We start from the raw sequence: 13,556 nt of genomic DNA, 5'->3' as shown, positions 1-13,556 counted from the left end.
AAGTGGGGGAAATCATAGTTTTGACTCCTCCCAAATTTCAACTTTTTTTTTTCCATTTGATTCTGAGCCAGAATTTTATTCTCCGTTGGAATAAAAGCACCTTCCCTTATGCTAATGGAAAGAAATTGCTTTATTTGTTTTTCCAAATGAGGTCATGTTCAGTAAAATCCTGGTGGCTGGGGATGGGATTCCTTATGCTTAACTTTAGTTATGAAATAACAGGCTGAAGGGAGAGGAGTAAATAACCTGCCTTTCACTATAATATTATCCCTCTACCAGATTGCAGCTTCCCTAGCTTCGTACGCAGCAATGAAGTTCTAAGTAAAGAAATCAGATGACAGTTAAATATCATGGGAGAAGCCAATGACATTTTTTTAGTTCATAGTACTTGGGCCTCCAGGCAGAGAACAAAGCAAGGGATTCATATACAATAGAAAACATCAGTGAAGTTTCTTTGCTACCTCACAATGAGAGAATACTTTCAGAAACACCACCCAAAGAAATTCCAAAATGCTTTGAAGAAAGTTAAAATCCACCCCTCTCCTAGAAAAATGAAATATCCTAGGAAATATTGAAAAAGCAGATTATATTATATTTCCCTGGATAAGAAATGGAGAAACATGTTTTTAGGCAGGAAACAGACTCACTCTTAATAGCCCCCACCCTTGTCAATGAGCCATTAAAATGCCTGAGCTAGTCTACTCTACATAACAAATGTAGGATTAACCCTCTACAGAAACTCACATCATGGAATCTGGGAACTCAATCAAGCTTGGGACTCAAAAGGCCCACAACCTACAAAGTTAGCTAAGACCCCCACCTCTGGGAGTCTGACTACCAATCAGAATACATTTTGTACACAGGAACAGGAAACAGAGAGATGGGGCCCAACAGAGAGTATAAAAATTTCCGGAACTCTCAGCAAGCCCCTTTTTCTGCTCTTTTTCTTCTTCACCCAACACCTTGAAGCATGTGATCATCTTTTCCCCCAGGAACTCAAACCATGTAGTCCTGTCCACCATTAAACCATCTTTCCTTATTTCTGATTTATATTGGTGTAGTTTAGATCTGAATTTTAGTACTGTATCTCCTCCCTCTGCTGAAGAGCTAGCACTTTTTAAGGAGCAGGAAGGAAGGAGGGTATTTAATCTTGAAAAAAAGAGCAATGGTTAAGTGGGTTTTACAGACAGTATAAATATGTGGAAGTTAAACAATCATGCTCACTGTTTTTGTATTTAGGCAGACTAGGAGGAGATTAGTATTTGGAAGTTCATAAATACTGAATTCATTTCCTAGAAGTTAGCAACTAATTTCTTAGAGAGAAGTACCATGTGCAGTCAGAGAGCCTGTCCGAATCTGATAGAATTTCAAGAAGACACCCACCTGGTATGTTCCCAAACAAGATCACATGAGCATTCATGCACTCACTCTTGCTTTCTTTTAATAAGACACATGTTTTTCTAATAGCTAGCATGGAAAACATGTTAAAATGCAATGTCAAGGGTACGGATATGAAACAAAGCAAAATAATTATATTTTCAAAAATGCATACAAAACAAACACCATTCTACCTATGACCTGGGGAATTTAAATGGTGTCAGCAATGGACCCTGACGTTGACCTGAACACATGAAAGAGGAAATAAGCATCATACACTAATTCCTAGGTAACATATAATACGTACAATGTATTGCTTGGTGATCTCTGGAAGGTGATTATTGGCTGCATTCTTAAGAACAACCTCTATAAGGTAAAGGTAAAGGTTCCGCTTGCACATATGTGCTAGTTGTTCCTGACTCTAGGGGGCGGTGCTCATTTCCGTTTCAAAGCCGAAGAGCCAGCGCTGTCCAAAGAAATCTCCATGGTCATGTGGCCAGCATGACTAAATGCCGAAGGTGTACGGAACGCTCTTACCTTCCCACCATAGGTTGTTCCTGGTTTTCTACTTGCATTTTTACATCCTTTTGAACTGCTAGGTTGGCAGAAGCGGGGACAAGTAAATGCAGCACTAGGGATTCAAACCGCAGAGCTGCCAACCTTTCTGATCGACAAGCTCAGTGTCTTAGCCACTGAGCCAACCTCTATATTAGACTGCAACCCGAGGGCCCAAAAGTTGGGAAAGCCTGCTCCAGAGTAGTTGCTCAGGTGTGCTGTTCTTTACCCACCTGACAGTAAGCCCCACTCATCAGGAAAATGTTCACTTAAGAAAACACCTATGGGAGTGCATATGTGTTAGGATGGTTGCTATTAAGGAGATGTGGCTCCTGCAGCAACTTGCATTTGCTGAAAGTCCCATTTCAACACAACCACCTATGGAAAATTCTGAGAGTACAGCCTTTAAAAAAAAGTCTCAGGAAAACAAAGTGATATTTGGCTTGATGTTCTCCAAGATCAAAGAAAATGCTCTGTAGTTGGCTAAGCAGTTGAGGAAGAAGCCTTCTCTGCAACCTATGGGTCCTTACCTTACAGTAAAATTTAATCTAGAAATGAGAGCTAAACAACGCAGGAGTTTCTCCACGTGCCAGTGCCTGAAAACTGTTGTGAAGCAGCGAAGTGTAGCAAGCATTTGGGGGATTAGCTGCAAAGTTCTTATTTACAAATAACTCTCAGGCACGAGGTAATCATACCCCTTACATAATGTCATCACCACCAGATAAACAACCCCGGAGCACTAGCCCGGCAAATCGTTACCGAAAGGAAAAAGACGATTTCAGCTACTTCAGCCCCAGCCCACCTCAGATTCTTGCAGGCTTCTGGGCCTGTTGCTTGAACAGCGTATATACGATTATTGAGCGGCATTCAGTGTAACAATCCCCGCTGCCGTCCAAACTATGGGAGTTGCACGCAAGCAAGAGACCTGTTAGCAATTACGCGAGGCCGTTCGAAAGCCAGGTTGTTGCAAAACAGGCCTTGGCTTCAAAGACGCCGATGAAAGCTCCGAGCGTCGCAAACCTTTTGCTCTCGCAGTTCTCTCGAAACCCAGGGCTGTTTTCACTGGAATTCACATAGCAAGGATAGGCGGCGTGGAAGTTTCCAAATGTTCCGGCTGCAGCTTATTTTTACTCTGGGTGTTTTTTACCACTTCATTCTCTCTGCGCGGCCTGTTGAGAGAAGAGCGTTTCGGAGGAGCAAAAAATAAACAAGAGAGATCCCCTTTCTCTTTCTCCTATGATACGTTTTTGTTTACTTCTCCGTTTGTACCGAGGGTGGAGGGAAACCAGCTGAAGCAACCTTTGGTGTCATGACATTTCTCCGGAGAGTGCCCTGACTTAGATTTCTCTGTGATACCGCCTACCGCATTTTGCAAAATTTGGATTGCGAGTTTGGTTGGGGGGGGGGGGGGTGCCTTGGGAAAGGTGCAAAGAGAAGATTTGCACCTTGAAGATTTGCGCAAAAAAATAGCATTACTTGTTGAAATGCAAGAGCTTTTCTTGGAAGTCCTTCCCAAATTAGTTGGAATCTTTAATAAGGGTAGAAATGATTTCCAGAACCTGTCCCCGGGGAACAGACAGCGAATGCCATGTGATCAAATCATTGTGACAGTGGCAAAGGCTTGCATTTGATCAAATGTCATAACAGGATGTTCTGCCAAAAAGCAATAGAGTGTGCGTGTGTGTGTTTTCTCACAGAGGAAAATGTTGGTAAAGAAAGAAGATAAATACATTATATCAGCTTTATAAGCTGATATAAGAGAAGGTGAGAAGAATGAAAGATATTGTGGATTGTTAAATATTTTTAGATCCAAGAGGGGAGCAAACTGCTGGAAACTGAAGGACAACTCCTACAAGTGAACATGCACAAATCATATTGTGAAATTCAGTGAATAAACACAGTTTGAGTCTGAGACTTTGCCAATCTATTCTGCTTGGATTCACAACCTTATATATATTTTTAGTCTAGTGCAGTGATGGCTAACCTTTTCCGGACCGAGTGTCCAAAGTGTGCACCCAAAATGCAATGTGTGTGTGGCACCCCACACTTGCGTGTCTGGCACCTTGCGCATGCCCAAACCCTGTGCATGCACACAGCCCCATGAATGCCTCTGCTCCCCTGTGCATGTGTGTGCAGACCCCCCCACATATGTGCCCCGTCCCCTGCACATGCGTGCATGCCCCCCATGCATGTGCCCCACCCACATGGGCAGAGACCCGAAGGCCAGCTGGCCGGCAGGAAGCACGTGCACATGCGCGGCAGAGCTGAACTGGGGCGATGGCTCATGTGCCATTAGAGAGGGCATTGGGTGCCACCTCTGGCATGTGTGCCATAGGTTCGCCATCAAGGGTCTAGTGATTAGTCTTTCAATGTCTTTGATTTCCTGCAAATACTGAATAATGTGTGTTCTTATCATCCAACAATATTACATAATTTTTGGTATTACTTTGGGATAGTCTTTCAAAAACCATAATGAGATTTTTGCACTGGCTCTGTTTGAGAATTCCCCCTCCCCTCTAATTTGAGTCCAACTCTTAAAACGCCAAGCAAACGTCATCAGGGGAATATTCAGCGCAGATAGAATTGACTAATCTTGACATAAATTGTAAACGCTGCAAGAAATCAAGTGTTCTTCCCCAAAGTTAATGTTTTATAAGTTTACAATGGAGCAGCTGCTCTGCTAATACTACAGCCAGGAAAGAATTTGCATTTAAATCTACACAGTCATACTTTTACTACATGATTCAGCTGAAATGATTATTGCTAGCTTTTGCTTACATTGCAAACTAGTCTAGGTTTATTTAAAGACAGAAGACATTATTGCAAAACTGTATATCCAAGTTATTTTGGGAGAGTGTTTGAATTTTAAGGGCTGTATGGAATAGGCAAATATTTTTCTTGATTATAAATCTAAATGCTTTTATTTGTTTTATCTCTGGCCATAGGGAAGCAAATACGTAAGACACTTCTATTTCATGTGGAAAACAGGAATAATCAACTTCCATCAGAAGCCACGTGTTGCATATTTAATCTTAATGGGCTAGATTACTAATATTACTGAACAATGACTACCAGTTCATATGTAATAAATGAAAATAATATAGTGGTCTGGAGGAGCCCTGATGGTGCAGTGGTTAGAATGAAGTAATGCAGGCTAACTCTGCCCACATATCAGGAGTTCGATCCTGACTGGTTCAAGGTTGACTCAGCCTTCCATCCTTCTGAAGTGGGTAAAAGGAGGGCCCAGATTGTTGGGGGCACTATGCTGATTCTGTAAACTGCTTAGAGAGTGTTGTAAAGCACTATGGAGCAGTATGTAAATCTAACTGCTATTGCTAAAAGAACATGCCACTGGTTCATAAATTCTTTCAGGCATCACTTCTCCCTTTGCATATTCTAAATATTTTCTCTTCTGCCTTTTTAAGCAAATCCTAATATGCTACTATTTTCCCATCTACAAAAATCATAGATTGCATCAATACAAGAATGGGAACCAGCAGCAGAAATTTTCTCAGGCCAGTTGCTTTGCATCTCCTGTCTATGTCAATAATTCTTACTTGCCAGATTGCCCTTGTAGGAATTGCTTCCTCTCTTGCTTGTGGTCCCTGTATATGTATTTACATAAAAAAATAATGGGTAGATTTCCTCATTGAAAATTAAGTATCTAGCACTTCAGATTTCATCAGTTATTTTTCTATGTTGCATTCATTTGATTTTTCCTGGTGCTGAATGTCCTTCATAGGAAAAAGTTCCTCAACCCTAACTTAAACCATAATATGCCTTCAAACCAGGGGTGAAATGCTACCGGTTCGGACCGGTTCACCCGAACCGGTAGCAAAGATGCCAGCTGTTTGCCCAAACAGGTAGTAAAAAAATGCTACCAGTTCAAGCGAACCGGTTTTTCCGTCGATTAGTATGCTATGTGATTTATATTAGCTAGAAAGCAGCATTTTCTACTTTCTAGCTAATCTAAATTGCATGGCACAGCGGATTCTCCCCACCCTCACTGTTCACTTACTCGCTTGCCAGGCACGCTCAGTAATAGGCTCCACACTGCCCCCCCCCCAATGTCATTTTGACGCTCTGCGCATGCACAAAAGATCCTGCAAATGAGTGCGTTTACATTGCTACCTGCTTCAAACCAGGAACAGAGATTTACTGTGAAATACTAGTTTCAGTCAAAGCAACAGGTATATACTGGGGGGTTCCAAATAGACCATATATTTGGAATCATGACTACCCATAACATTTGTTAAATCATGCAGAGCAATTCCAGAATAAGAATCTTGTCTGGAAACACCTAGAATTGCATTTGATTTCAAAGGAAGAAATTTCTCAAGAAAAGGTGGGGAGTAAGGAAACAGACAGATAAAGAGAATAAAAGATCCCCAGAAGACTTGTTATTATTCAAAACTACTCAGCAATAGGAGCTTCGTATGTGTAATGTACCACAAATAATGCGAAATAAAATCAAGTTTTAAGGGAAATGATGAAAAGAAAATGATTTTATGACTTAATAGCTTTGATGATTAGAAAGAATAGGTTATAAAAAGAAGGGAATTACGATGTAATCTTATAAAGAGAGCTTTGATTAGAATTGAATGTATAGCTGCCAAAAGCAAGATCAGAAGCCATTTCTTTATACAGTATTTCTCTCCATTGTTGGTATCTTTTGTTTTTTTCTTTATTTACTATACCCTTTTTCTTCTAATGTACTTCTATATGTAAAATCTTTTTACTAAAAAAACTATTTTAAGAGTGAAAAGTATTGAGTTTCCAAATGTTCAAATGCTTTTTGGCAATAGTTGTTCAAACATGGAACTGTGGCCCTCCACGAGGGAGACAATACAAAGCAAATTATCTTGCATTATGACATCATTGCATAAATGAAGGGAATTTGTAATTCTATAAAGGCTCCTAGACATGATGGTTGGCTTTGGGGTAGCAACTGCTGGGGTAACTCTAACAACCTCTTGTTCACCACTGGGTCAAATAAAATGGTTTTTCTCTAAATTTTATTACAAAACACCAGTGGTGGGTTTCTATTTTTTTTACTACCAGTTTGCTCGTGTGCATGCTTGTGCACAATGCTTCTGCGCATGTGCAGAAGCATCTGGGTGGGTGGGTGGAGCCTCCTGCCACCACCACTACCGGTTCGCCCGATCCAGGCTGAACCAAGAACAATTCACTTCTGCAAAACACATATTTTTGACCAATAGTTAAAGGTTAGTGTGATAATATATTTAATTCAGTGTTGAATTCCAAACACCAAATCTCAGCTCCCCATCTTCTACCTTTTCTTTAATTCCATTTCCTACCAGTGTTTTGCAACCGGCAATACCGTTTCAGTCATTCATTATTTTCTTGGGCAAATATAGGTGATGATTGCATGTTGCCTTCTGTGCTGCTCTTACACTGCAGTATGAATGAATATGTTTCACCCCCATAGTTGGATGTGCCACTACAACTGTTCCAGGCTACACTCTTCCACATGCAGCCGCAGAGCCGATGCCCTCTGCAGGGGCATGTTTATTTACTCAGTGGGACATAATATGGTACTTGGATATAATTAACATTTTGTCAGTAACGTTTTCATCTGTTTCCAGTAATACATCCAGCTGGCGTTCTGCTAGGTATCCATGGCCGTTTATTCGGCAAAGCTAGTATCACAGTTAACCATGATATCAAATTCCACTATCCGCTGTCTGGTAGATGTGTCTGGCAGCCTGAAGTGCAATCCCAGAAGTTATCACCTATTTTAAAAGCACTTGGCTCTTTCCTTTTCAGGCCTTGAAATTTTCTTTTTTATAATGAATAATAATCTTATCTCAGTTGAATTAATTATAGTGTTCTTTCTGTTGGATGACTCCTTCAGCAGTTTTATCAAAATAAAAAGGAATGTTTCAAGGGATTTTATGGGAAAAAAATCTGACCTAGATGAAGCATCTATTCTGCTTCAAACTGATCCTCTGGATCAAGTCCAAGTACATGCAGTGGTGAGGCTGCTGGCAGGAGAAGCCCTTGTGTGCAGAATATCATTTCCAAAGTCACTGCACTAACCACCTGTAGATTTCTGAGCTCAATTCAAAATGCTGGTCATTACATCTCTCAAGATTTGCATGGAACAGTGCCAAGATGCCTAAAGTAGCACTTTGGATCTGAATATCTATTCTGAACATTAAGAGAAGGCCCTGCAAAGTAGATTGGGTCTGAAAATCACACCAGGCTTTCTTGCCAGTAACTCCCACTTTGCAGAATTCTCTCCCCACAAAGCTATAAGCAGCTCTAACCCTCCTTGTATTTCAAAACCAAATGAAGAGATGTAAAAGTAAAGGTTCCCCTAGCACATATGTGCTAGTTGTTCCCAACTTTAGGGGGCGATGCTCATCTCCGTTTCAAAGCCGAAGAGCCAGCGCTGTCCAAAAATGTCTCCGTGATCATATGGCCGTCATGACTAAATGCCAAAGGCACATGGAACGCTGTTACCTTCCCACCAAAGGTGGTTCCTATTTTTCTACTTGCATTTTTACATGCTTTCGAACTGCTAGGTTGGCAGAAGCTGGGACAAGTAACGGGAGCTCATTCCATTATGTGCTGCTAGGGATTCGAACTACCGACCTTTCTGATTGACAAGCTCAGTGTCTTGGCCACTGAGCCACCGCATCCCGTGATCATCCCGTAAAAAAACAAAGCATTACGTGTTTGCCCCAAATGTAAACTCGGTGTTAAAAATGAGCACAACTGCTAAGTCTCATTAGAGAAAAACAGCCCCCCTCCTTTTTTTTCTGAAGAAAGCAGTAAAGATACACCTACTTAAACTATTTGATTGGAGGTGCAGGGAGAGTTTTGTAGCCTGTAAGCCCTGAGCTCCAATTTGCTTTCTTTGCCTTGGAAGAATTAGCTGCTGACTCTTCCTGTTATTTATCAGATTCTCTTATGAAGTCAGCAAGTCCAGTACAGAATGTATGTCTTCCTTTGCTTCATCAGCATGCCACTCCTGTTCAGCAGACTTGGTATCAAATGTTACGTTAGTTTAAAAAAAAAAAAAAGCTGCATGCGAATTGGAGGCACTAACTCAGGAGCAAAGAGCATATCTTGGATTAAGTTGCACAATTCAGCTGAAAGTCAACAAAATTCACTAAAGAACTCCCTGTACTTTGGCTAGCCACAATTCCATGGTGCTATCAGTCATGGGGTCTCTTGTCCCAAGGTCCCTGGCAAACAGAATCAGTGGGATTAAGCGATAAAAGCATTCATGATGCTGTTCTAACACAATACGTTGTTTTCCATAATGATATTTCCCCAAATGAGTGGACGGGGCAGACAAATACTTTGTGCAGGGGAGAGAGTTAGCTGCTTTTGCCGTGATCACAGCTGCTGCTGATATACTGACAGAGAACTCGTTTTCCAATTGTGGGTCTTTAAGAAAGCCAACTGGCACCATCCCAGCACTAGTCTACGCAAGCAGTGGGGGAAAGTAGCAAAAGTTTTTTTAAGAAGTATGTAGGAAAAAAAATAATGGGAAGAATAGCTGAATGGGACTCAGCATTCTAATTGGCCGTGATTTAAACTCACTGAAGCAAAGAATTGCATTGACATAACCCTTGCTTTTACAGCAGTGTTAAAATTGTCACCAACTTTTACCATACCAATAATTGTATTGATTATATGCACACACACACACAAAAGTATACAACCTTTCCTCAAATAGTTCCAAGCTTTGACATGGGTCTTTCTTTTTATGTAATTTGTGGATAAGGCAGATTTCTAGTGTGGGAATAGGTTAATTAGACTATAAATTTGACAACTGGTTTGAGGTAAATTTACACAGGGAGGCAGACTTCTAGTGTGGGAATAGGTTAATTCTGTGCACATACAAATCTTAATATTACATGCAGTGAGTTGCCTATTCAGCTGCCTATCCCTTTCCATACTATAGCATAGCTCGGTGATGGCTAACCGTTTTGTCGTCATGTACTGAAAGCGCATGTGCATGCATGCAACCACTACCACCTGCACCCACATCCTTAATGCAATGCATGGTGCCCTTTCCCTCCCCCAATCCCCTGCATATGCACACAAAAAACCCTGTGCCCCGTTTTGGGCCTGGTAGGCCTCCCTGCAGCCTCCTAGGACCAAAAGAGGGCTCCAGGGGAGTGCACCATGCTCCCCCCACCCCCATGCATACATGCACATTTCCCGCATGCGCCCCACCCCCTGCATACACAGAAGAGACCCAAAAATCAGCTGGCCGATGGGAGGCACACATGCACATGTGGTGGAGCTGACCTGAGGCAACGGCTTGCGTACCAAGTGACATGGCTCTGCATGCTACTTCAGGCACATGTGCCATCGGTTCGCCATCACAGGCATAGCTAATCAGAATTCTATAACAACCATCTTTATATACAGCTGGATCTGTTGTACACTGTTGATTTAGCACTAATATTTGCTAGGATATTAAAATCCAGCAGAATACACCAGAGAATGCTAGTGACTGCATAACCTATAAAGTGCTGAGTACTTCCTGAAGTAATTTTCCCACACTATTTGAACATTACATGAGTCACTTGTTTATGTTTTCAAACAAAATAACGGAGTTTATTAAAATTCCAAACCCCAATGTCTCAGAATCAAACTGCTAAGTTCTATGTTTTTACACAATCTACAAAAGAAGCAGTTATATTTGACATCAAACATATCCTATTTGTTAACGGCTATGAGAAGGTAAAATCTCATCTATAGATCAACCCACATATTTAGCCCCCAAGTGCAAAATAGATCATGAAAAGTATATGGCAATTAATTTCACTATGTTAAACTCCCTTGATGCAGAGAGTTGGGTAACATTATTATTGACATTAATATCTACAAGCTAATAATCCCCAATTGCTATGCCTCTGTAATAATTGGAGAAATGGATCATAACTTACATTTCCAAGGAGGTTTGCAATATGCTTTCCATGAAACTCTGAGCATTGCTTGATGCTATACACATGCTCAGTATTTGCAAAACTGTTCAGGTGATTCCAATAATTTCTCAACAATTCATTAAACATTTGAAGAGTTCATAGGCAAGGAAGCTTCAGATCAATCTAAATGCATTATGCAATTCATGATTTTAGTTTGCTTACCACTACCAATGTGGCCTGATCAAATGGATCTGAGTAGATTTCCATGGCTCACCAAGCCAACTGCATTGACTCAAGATATGTATTGTCCATGCATTGGCTCAAGATATTTGTTGTCCATGCCACCTAAGTAGACTACACCCTGGACTGGTAATTCAATCAAGTAATTAAATGCTACACTACAAGGATGAGGAAAAGTTCACCACAGAGCATCTCAGCAGTACAAGACAGAATGTGTAGCACCCAGAGTTCTGATCCAGTCAGCATTTGACACATTTGGCTGCCCCTAATTTTACTTAATGTTAGGGAAGGTTGTCATTCATATCTGGTACACAGTGTTCAACAGCATTGTAGACCATGCATGTCGAACCTGTGTCACCCTGGACAGCTAGTAATGAGGCCTCTCAAGATTGAAAACCTTTAACATTATTATGTGATTTTATATATGTTAACTACTGCATATATTTTATAAGCAACCCAAGATAATTCCTCTTCACTCAATTTGGCCCAGGCAGGCCAAAATGTTGGACATCCATGATTTTGACAGTAGATCTAAACTAGATAATTTGAAAGTTGGGGCATGTAGGAGTAGGAGCTGCCACAGAATATTGCAGCGTAAAATCCTTCTGTTCAGTCATCCGTGTCCTCTTTCAGGATGTGCCATTCTATCTCCTGCCTCCTTTTTTTCTTTCTTAAGAGTGATTCTGCATTCTATAGCACTAAACAAACCTAGATTAAATTGTGTTATTTGCAGAGTTTTCTTAAGGTTTTTCCCTCTGATTTGTTTGCTGTATTTCTCTTGCATGATCCTTCATTCTGCTTCCCTGTGCACCAGCAGTCTGTTTTGACTACAGAAAGCTGCTTGCGTGCACACAACACCTCTGAATATTTGCTACGGGAGGAATTATGCTTACCAAATATCCCAGTTCTAATGATACATTTGTGCACAATAGACCATGTAGCTGGAGCAATATGATTCACACAATTGACGTGAAGCTACAGTAGATATAATCTGTTCTTTATTTACATGAAAAAGTTGTAGAAAAGCGCAGTGGCAATCACAATGCCACAACAACCAAAACCCAAATGCACCCCGCTCTGTCTTGATACCAAGGGAACTTATTTTCTCCTGCAACATGATAGACAACATCTGATGCTGCAGGATTGTAATGCTGCATGCAAGCAGCATTACAGACAACCCTGGCTTTGTTTGAAACCACCCCAAAGAAAAGTTGCAAAGAAACAGATAGCACGCTTGTTTTACTCATCTTCAGAATCGTTTTTCTTTTCAGTCTAAAATCAGGTTGCATTGGATACTCCTTTATGGTTTGGAAGTACAGGACTATCTATTCATATGAAACCACAGAATGTTTTTGCTGCTGGTTCCTAGGTAATTGGAAAAACAAAACAGAGATAGCGTGGAGCTGCTCCTCCTCCACAATGGTGAATCTGAATCTCATAAAAGGGCGGGGGGGAGAGGAAAGAAATCCCGTGCCTACATTTTTAATGAAGTCTCAAAGTAACTACGACAAATATTGACCCATAGCTATATCCCAAAGTGCACACTAACAGCTGAGGGACAGCATTCATTGTATTGGGTAAGCATACAAAAGAGTAAATATGGGCTGACGCGACTACCGGCTTCCCTCTGAGGGACGTTTCCTGCTAAGGGAGGGCAGCTTAAGCTAAAATAACAAGTCTGAGGAGAAGAGATTGGCCAATGTCCACAAGACCAGTTTACTTCGCCTCTTGTTCCAAGAAATCTGCCTGGCGGCTGGCTGACGATGAGAATAGCAAAACACTAGAGAAGGTGCTTTGCATCCTGTACACAACAGCCCAGTCGCTTATAATACAGAGATAGGAGGAAAACAAAGAGAGAAAGAACTATTCTTTCCTCAGGAACAGCACATTTCCATCTTTGCCTTTGCTGCCATTATAAGATGATGGTGATTTTCAGTTGGGATAATTATATCAAATAAGACGCTGCGGCTACAAAACAAAAACAAACAAAACTTGGCTTATTTTTGTTACAGTAAGCACAGCCCCAGGGAATGTGCATATGAGAAGGATCTGTTTTCTCTCAGCTTCAAGCACATTCTTACGTAGACCAGACTTAACAGTGTTTTGGTCAGTCAAGTTTTTCCATCAATGCAAGAGTAGGTAATCAACCAGCTACATCTGACACACAAATCTATTGTATGTAATGATTAAATATTCCCGAGAGCAGGCCACAGGAACTCAGCAGTAAACCATCATATCCCAAAGCCACGACTTCCTGTTCCTTTTACATACATTACATAGTTTTAAAGCACAATGTACAAATCTTATTTGGCTTCATGATCATATTCCAGCATCCTTCTTTTAAAAAAATGAATTCCTCAGCCACCACAAACTTTCCATCTCTTAAAATGAATGGTATGTTTATTTGGTAGCTTGTATGCAAAGTTGTTTCAGTATGGAAAATGCAGAAATATAAAAAGTATAAGGAAAAAT

General features: G+C 40.9%; 1 long non-coding RNA gene across 2 annotated transcripts in view; it reads right to left on the bottom strand.

The window, feature by feature from the left end:
- LOC116506003 overlaps positions 1-10,918 on the bottom strand; it is a 120,857-nt gene extending 109,939 nt beyond the window's left edge. For both annotated transcript variants that reach the window (XR_004255001.1, XR_004255000.1), the window contains exon 1: positions 10,866-10,918. This is a non-coding gene — a long non-coding RNA (uncharacterized LOC116506003). The remainder of the gene's footprint in view (positions 1-10,865) is intronic.
- Positions 10,919-13,556: the final 2,638 nt, after the last annotated feature.

This window comes from Thamnophis elegans, chromosome 3 (assembly GCF_009769535.1).
Source record: "Thamnophis elegans isolate rThaEle1 chromosome 3, rThaEle1.pri, whole genome shotgun sequence".
Lineage (NCBI taxonomy): Eukaryota > Metazoa > Chordata > Lepidosauria > Squamata > Colubridae > Thamnophis > Thamnophis elegans.
Note: the sequence above shows the minus strand (reverse complement) of the source record. Positions and strands in the feature narration are given on the sequence as shown.